Source organism: Malus sylvestris, chromosome 4, assembly GCF_916048215.2.
Source record: "Malus sylvestris chromosome 4, drMalSylv7.2, whole genome shotgun sequence".
NCBI lineage: Eukaryota > Viridiplantae > Streptophyta > Magnoliopsida > Rosales > Rosaceae > Malus > Malus sylvestris.
In genome coordinates, this window is record NC_062263.1 from 17,106,314 (window position 1) to 17,115,127 (window position 8,814).

The 8,814-nt window shown below is 41.4% G+C and overlaps 1 long non-coding RNA gene across 1 annotated transcript; it reads left to right on the top strand.

Annotated features, from left to right (window-relative positions):
* Positions 1 to 295: 295 nt before the first annotated feature.
* Positions 296 to 832, top strand: LOC126618022 (uncharacterized). Its single transcript, XR_007621627.1, has 3 exons — positions 296 to 385; positions 517 to 572; positions 700 to 832. It is a non-coding gene; the product is annotated as an uncharacterized LOC126618022 (long non-coding RNA).
* Positions 833 to 8,814: the final 7,982 nt, after the last annotated feature.

Consider the following 8,814-nt stretch of genomic DNA (forward strand, 5'->3'; position numbering starts at 1 on the left):
ATAAGTCTTATGTTAGCCTATATCTCCATTTGTGCGTGTGATTAACACGAGAATAGTGTTATAAGTGTAAGAGAGAAGAAATGGCAGGCAATATAATGGTATATATCTTCTCCTTTTTTGCGAATGGCGGCTTAGAGCAATAATCAAGACAATTGGTAACGGCGGCGTAAGGTTTAAGAAACCACGACTAACATGCTCTTTGAGCACCTTGACCATTGCTATATATAGGTATCAACCAACCCTTGCTGTTTACTTGAACAATTTGTCCCAAAGAGAGATAAGGGTTTGAGAGCTTGAGGGTTGGAGCACTATGTCTAATAAGGAAGCTGAGGAAGAAAGAAGGCTACCTCGGTGTGCAAGGACTTGTTGAAAAATAGTAAAACAGGTAAGAGTATGCAATGCATCTTAAACCCCTTAAATCCCTAATCTATATTTAACCTTCTTCGTAAATCGGTATTAGTCAGATAATTACCGCTTCGAGCATCCTTAATACTCGGTTTAATCTCTGTTTTTCAGTTTGATGAGCTGATTAAGATGATGGACACCAGGAGCAGACTGTCTAAGCGACGATGGTATCTCCAGCAAGATCACTTATTAGCTAATTTCGATTAGTTCATTGTTTAAATCTTACTTAATTATGTGCATGCTAATCTGCAATGCAATTAAATTCTTGTTTCTCTTTGCTTTTATACATGACAGAATTCTACTACTGCTCCTGCCCCAGAAAGTCAACAGGAGGACAATGAAGTGTTTGAGCAGACAACAACAAGATTTCTCCATGACCGTGTTAGGATGATAGATGTGTTGATAGAATGGTAGGATCTGTGACATGTGTTATATGTAGAAATGTTGAAGAAGATATTTCTCATTATATTTTAACTGACAGTACATTGAGATATATATAGTCACTAAGACTCTTTACATAAGTGACCTTATCTTCTACAACTAATTACACAAATACCACAACTAACTATTTACTGTTGTAACTAAATTGTGACTGGGTTAGGTCTCTCAATACACCCCCGCAAGCTGAGCTTGGGATCAATTGAAGAAACAAGAGGAAGCTTGGACTTGAGAGCAGCAAAACGACTTTTGGACAGAGACTTGGTGTGTATGTCAGCAAGCTGATCCTGACTACAAACAAAGTGAACCTTGATGAGATTAGCTAAGACCAACTCACGAATATAATGATAGTCAATCTCCACATGTTTAGTTCGGGCATGAAAGACCGGATTAGAAGCAAGAGAGATGGCGGAAATGTTATCACACCAGAGAGTGGGAGCCTGAGAGAGAGGAAAACCAAGGTCACGAAAAATTTTACAGATCCAAGTCAGTTCAGCTGCAGTGTGGGCTAGAGATCTGTATTCCGCCTCTGTGGAGGACCGTGCCACAGTAGCCTGTTTCTTGGCACTCCAACTGATAAGATTGGATCCGAGAAAGACATTGTAACCACTAGTAGAACGGCGATCAAAGAGACAGCCAGCCCAGTCTGCATCGGAGAAGGCTGTGAGATTAGTGGTACCCTGTCTGAACCACAGACCTTCAGAGACAGTACCCTTGAGATAACGAAGAATCCGTTTGGCAGCTTGCATGTGTTGGTCTCGAGGAGCATGCATGAACTGACAGATTTGATTCACAGCAAACGAAATATCTGGACGTGTCCATGTCAAATACTGTAAACCACCAACAATGGAACGATACTCAGTGGGATGAGAGAAAAGAGGACCACTGTGATCCAATTTGTTAGAGCCAAGGGGAGTGCAGCAAGGCTTCGCACCAGCCATATTAGTTTTCCGGAGAAGATCAAGTAAATACTTTGTTTGATGGAGGAAGAGACCCGTGGAAGATCTATGAATTTCTAAACCCAGGAAGTAGTGTAGTGGACCCAAATCCTTGACTGGAAAAATAGTACCGAGATTTTGAATGAAGAGACTGCATAAGGAAGAGTCAGGTCCAGTGACTAATATATCATCTACATACACAAGCACCATGACAGGAGTAGGACCAGGGAGAACAAATAAGGAAGCATCTGAGGAAGATTGCTGAAAACCAAGCTGAAGAAGAGCTTGAAACAGTTTGTCAAACCAAGCCCGAGGGGCTTGTTTGAGACCATAAAGGGATTTCCTTAATTTGCAGACATGATGCGGCATAGAAGGATCAGAGAAACCGGGAGGCTGCTGCATGTACACATCTTCCTTCAAATCACCATGAAGAAAGGCATTACTGATGTCTAACTGATTTAGAAACCAATTGAACTGCACAGCAAGAGACAAAAGGATTCTAATGGTGACTGGTTTAGCCACAGGACTGAAGGTCTCTTGAAAATCGATACCTTCCTGTTGATGATACCCCTTTGCAACTAAACGAGCTTTAAAGCGCTCAACAGAACCATCAGGTTTCTTCTTGATTCGGAACACCCACTTGCAGCCAACCACATTGTAGGAGGAAGATGGAGGAACAAGGGTCCAGGTGCCTGTTGATTGTAATGCATTAAACTCATCTTGCATGGCAGATCTCCAATGAGCATGTTTGGATGCTTGCAGATATGTAGATGGAATAAAGTCAAGATCAGATGGAAGAGGATGTTTGGTAGCTGCATAAACTTTGGGCTTGAAGATACCAGCTTTGGAGCGAGTGAGCATGGGGTGAGTATTGGAAGGGGGCAGGGACATAGTTGTTGCAGGAGAAGATACAGATGCATTATTCAGAGAATCTGTACTTGGAGCAGCAGTAGGAGAAGTGGACTCTGGAGTATGGCCAACGTGTAGACTTGAATCTGGAACCAAAGGGCCAGGAAGAACACCAGGATGTTGAGAAACGGAGAACTGCAGATCAATGGGAGCGGTAACAGAGTCTGAAGACAGACCAGGAATGGTAGGAGAAGACTGAAAAGGATATGTTGCTTCATCAAACTGCACATGTCTGGAAATGTAGAGACGATTAGTGACTGGATCAAGGCATCTATAACCTTTGTGCTGTAAACTGTACCCCAGAAACACACAGCTTTTGCTTTTAGCGTCCAGCTTGGAATGAGTATAAGGTTTGAGCCACGGGAAACATCGACAGCCAAAGACTTTGAGTCTGGAGTAATCAGGTGGCTTGAAGAAGAGTAATTCCCAAGGAGATGTAGAGAGGCCAGAGATTGGCAACCTGTTAATAAGATACACAGCCGTGGAAAAAGCTTCCACCCAATAAAGATGTGGAACATTAGAAGCAACCAGTAATGTGCGGGCAGTTTCCACAATATGGCGGTGTTTTCTTTCAGCACAGCCATTTTGTTCAGGAGTGTGAGGACAGGTTAAACGATGAATAATACCATGAGTGTGAAGAAAAGACTCAAACTGAGCACCAATGAATTCACCCCCTGAATCTGACTGCAAAATTTTGATTTTATTTCCAAGGAGATTTTCTACATATTGTTTGAATACAACAAAAGTAGAATAGGCATCAGATTTTGCCTTTAATGGAAATAACCAACTATATCTACTGAAATCATCTACGAGCAACAAGTAGTACTTAAAGCCACTAGGAGAAGTGATGGAGGCAGGACCCCAAATATCACAGTGTAGTAGTTGCAGACTGTGAGTACTTGTAGAACTGGCAGAACCAAAAGGAAGCTTGTGACTCTTAGCTAAAGCACAATCTGAGCAGAAAAGATCACCAGCAGGTTTGCCTTGCACGACAAGCTTATTTCCTGAAAGAACTTTGCGAAAAATAGAGGAAGATGGATGACCCAATCTTCGGTGCCAAATTTGGACAGGAGCTTTGACACTTATTAAAGCCGAGGGTGAGGAGGAGGTGGGATGACTAGAGCCTTGAAGAGGATAGAAGCCATCTTCAACTCGTCCCCGCAAAAGCGTCTTCCCCGAAACTCGATCCTTTACAGTGGATCCATCAGGGTCAAGAGTCAAGGCACAATTATTATCTTTTAAAAATTGATAGGCAGATAATAAGTTGTGTTTCATAGCAGGTACATGTAAGACATTACGCAACTTGAAGGAAGTATGAGATGTATCTAAAGAAGAGATACCAATATTGTGAATAGGCAGACCTTTACCATCTCCTATATAGACCTTGTCTTCACCAGTGTAAGGAGAGGCAACAGAGAGATTTGCAATGTCATTCGTGATATGTGAGGTGGCTCCAGAATCCAATAGCCAAGATGGGGATGGTTTGGATGAGTAGTGAGCACAAAGAGCAGCAAGTTTGGCTGGTGGCACCCGTCCAAAGATCTCAGGATTCATCCTATCAAAACAATCAATTGCTTCGTGGCTGGTGGAACCACATATTTGACAGGTGGTCTTGTGATTGGATGAAGAACCTTGGTTGTTAGATCGGGAGCCTTGATGAAAGGTACGAGGCTGACTTGTACGATAAGTACCAGTGGAGTTGCCTCGTGAATTACTGACATTTCGATTGCCTCGGAAAAAATTGCGATTGTTCCGGCCTCTGTTAGAATTATACCGAGAAGAAGATTGAAGAGGCTGACTATATGCAGCAAAAGCCTGCGAAGAAGGCGTTGGGAGCAAAGGTGCTTGAGACTGAACAGAGAAAGCTTGAAAGGGCTCCGTAGAAGTGGGAGACAGAGTGTGCTTGCGACGAGCCAGGGAAAGCTCTTTGGTCAGCAACAGACCATGCAATTCATCAAGAGAAGTAGAAGACAACCGCAGCATGATGGAGTCAATAAAGGACTCAAATTCATCAGGAAGACCGTGAAGCGTTGCTGCAATGAGATCACGATCAGATACAGTGGCGCCAGCAGCATTGAGAGAATCCGAAATTTCCTTGATTTGCTGTAGATATTCCGAGATCGATTGAGATCCTTTTTGAATCAATTGAAGACGAGAACGAAGCTGGTGAATGTGAGCTTCAGAGACGCCACCAAAGCGTTGTTCAAGCTTCTGCCAAAGTTCTCGAGATGTGGACACTCCTACCGTGAAGGGAATGAGATCTTCGGATAAAGTCGAGTTGAGCCAAATCAAGAGGTTTTGGTCTTTTTCAAACCACTGCTCAAATGCTGGATTCAGGGAGCGATCAGGGAGAAGAGGAGCCGGACATGGCTCAGTACCGTCGACGAGGCCAAGAAGTTTGTATCGGCGCAAGATCGGAGCAAATAACGCACGCCATGGAAGGTAATTGGTGCGTTTGAGCTTGATAGGCACCATGCTACCAATATTTTGGATTGTTAGAGACATATACGAGGTCTGAGGATTTGCAGAGAAATTAGGGTTTGGCGACGGAGACGAAGAGTCAGAGGGGGAGGCCATGAGATACAAGTGCAAGATGCGAGAGAGGAGGAAGAATCAAAGACAGAAAACACAAGATCGATCACGAAATCGATCAAGAAATCGATCGAGAGAGAGAGAAATCGATCAAGAAAGCCCCAAATCAACGAAATGGTAAGAAAAATCAGATGTATCACCGACTTAAAATTGAAAGAAATTGTAGACAAAAGCCACCATGACAGATCAAGAACAGGGATCGGAATACCAAATCACTGAAGAAATCTGATCAATTTGAACAGAAATCAGAGAAGTAGAGCGGAAGAAATGGAGGATCGAATGCCGGTAGGCTTATGGCGATGAAACCATGTAGAAATGTTGAAGAAGATATTTCTCATTATATTTTAACTGACAGTACATTGAGATATATATAGTCACTAAGACTCTTTACATAAGTGACCTTATCTTCTACAACTAATTACACAAATACCACAACTAACTATTTACTGTTGTAACTAAATTGTGACTGGGTTAGGTCTCTCAATATTATATTGTAATTGGTTGTTGTATAGAGTTAATTAGAATTGTTGTTCTCTGGCATAGACTATATATATCACATTGAAGTGTAATTATCAAAGTGAGTTTTATTAATGAGAAGAAAAGAATATTCAATATCTCTCTCATGTTTGTTAACTTTCTCTCTCTGCACTTGCTTACTACAATTCTTCATAGTTGACATGGTATCATCATTGATCATGGCCATCGCCATCGATTGACGACCTGGTCGCTTCCGTTTATCTTCTTGCTTCTTTTGTCACTCCGAGCTGCATTGTTGGTGGTGTTTCGATTGACATCGGTGGTGTTTCGATTGACATCGGTGGTGTTTTTTATTGAAGTTGGTGGTGTTTGATCAAAGTCGGTACTCAAACTCTAAGGTTTAGGGCTTTTGGTGTACAGTCGTGGTAGAAGTCGATTGTTACTTCTGCGATTCGTTGTTGTCACTTGCAAGGTGTTTCTTCTTCTCTCTTGCATCCGTTAATTGTGCTTTTCTACTTTCTAATTCGATTTCGTAGTTGTGCTTCGTTCGCATTGGTGTGTTCTTTCTGCAATATTGTGCCTGCTGTTGTGGTTCTTGAATCCTAGTGCTGTTTTTGGCTATTTCGAAATGTTCTTTGTAGTGAAGTAATCTTGGCTATACACAATGGTGAACCCTAATCAGTTGGCTCTTACTCAATCGCCAATTTCCTCGTTAATTCCGAGTGTAGGCAACACTGTGACAGTGAAATTAGATGACTCTAACTATGTTACCTGCAATTTTCAAATGGATCTTCTCCTGGAAGGAAATGGTATTATTGGTTTTGTTGATGGCTCAATTTTGTGTCCTAAGAAATTTGAGGATAATAATTTTGTGGGTGGTCTTGTTGACACTACTCCGGTTATCTCTGATGTGTACAAAATATGGAAGATTCATGATAAGGCTCTCATGACTCTTATTGTTTCTACTTTATCCACTTCTGCCTTGTCCTGCATCATTGGCAGCCAGAGTTCCAAGGAAATGTGGGATAATCTTCGTGAACGATTTGCTAGTGTCACTCGTACTAGCATTGTGCAGATGAAAATTGACTAGCAGAATATTAAGAAAGGACCTGAGTCAATTGACCAATATGTTTAGTGGATCAAAGATTCTAGAGATCAATTGGATGCTGTTGGAGTGACTATTTCTAATGAAGACATTGTTATTGTGGCTTTACGGGGTTTACCATCTGAATACAACACCATCAAAGCTGTAATTCGTGGCAGGGAAAGTTTGGTGTCCTTGAAAGAACTCATATCTCAATTTAAGGCTGAAGAATTTACACTGGATGAAGTTCACAAGCAACTTCCTTTAATGTCTGCTATGTATGCTCAGGGTGCTCAGGCTACATATGATCAAGGTCAGTCTTCGGGACATGCTGGAATGCACATTGGAACTTCTTTGCCTCATTCTCTAATGTCTCTATCAGGATTTTCAACTTTGTCAATGCTTGGCTTTACACATTCAGTACCTGTTCAGATGACTATGCCTGATAATCCACCATGTGCTTTCCCTTCTCAATATGCCTCTGGTTCATTCAATAACTTCAAAGGTCATAATAATTTCAAGTCTAAAGGCAAGGGCAAACAGTTTTACTCGAACTCTCAGTCAGCATCACAGCCTTTGTATAGTGCCAATAATTCTCAGAGTTTCTTTCTTGTTCAATCTTCCTCGGGTTCAACCTACAATCCTTCTAAGATTTGTCAAATTTGTGACAAGAAAGGTCATTTGGCTCTCAACCATTTTTAGAATGGGTGTCAAATCTGTCATAGAAAAGGGCATATTGCAACTACTTGTTTTGACAGGAATGTTTCTTCTTCACAACAATTTTCAATCCCTTCACCACAGTTTCCAATGGTTGGATCTTCCTTTCAACAGTTTCCTGTACATCCATCCATTCAACAGTTTCCTGTACATCCATCTTCCTCTATTGGAGTTCCATCTGGTTATTATTCATCTGGATCACCAGTGCAGCAACCTCCTCAATATCACTCATCTCATCCGGTTGCTATGCAAGCCGTGCCAATTTGTGTCCAAGTGCACCTAATCAGGATTTTTGGCTGGTTGATTCTGGTGCAACCAACCATATGACTTCAGATATTGCTAATCTTCAAGCTGCAGTTCCTTATCCATCCACTGAGACTGTCATTGGTGCTGGTGGTGAAAGTTTAAGTATTGCTCATATTGGCAACACTGCTTTTCCCACCAAATCGCATACATTTCAGCTTAATTCTGTATTACATGTTCCAAAATTGTCTCAAGATTTGCTTTCTATATACGAATTGTGTAAAGACAACACATGTCGCTGTATTGTTGATGAGTTCTCTATTTGTATACAGGACAAGGTCACCGGGAAAGTGTTATATCATGGACTGAGTAACAATGCCGTCTACCCAATTCTAGTTTTCAAGTCTTCCAAATCACCAGTGCCTACTCCAGCTGCTTTTTTTTAGTCAAAAGGTGTCCTCTGAACTTTGGCATTGTAGGTTAGGGCATCCTTCGAATGCTATTACTACTGCACCACTTAGGAATTCCTCCATTTCTATTCCTTGTAATAAAGATTCAACCACATGTATCTCTTGCTTGCAAGGCAAGTTTTCCAAATTACCTTTCCCTAGTGTCGCTTCAAAATCTGTTCTTCCTTTTGAAGTAGTACATGCTGATGTATGGGGTCATGCTCCCATTGTATCTTTGGAAGGGTTTAGGTATTATGTGTCCCTTATGGATGAATGTACGAGATATACATGGGTTTTCCCTATTATCAATAAAGCTGCAGTTCTATCTATTTTTGCTCAGTTTGTTGCATTTGTTAAAACTCAATTTCATACAACTATTAAAACACATCAAAGTGATGGTGGAGGTGAATATGTGGGTTTAGCTTTCAAAGCATTTCTTAGGGATCGGGGTATTGTTCATCAAATGTCTTGTCCTTATACCCCAGAACAAAACGGGATGGCTGAGAGGAAAAATAGCCATTTGTTGGAAACTGCCATTACTTTACTTCAAAAAGCATCCATG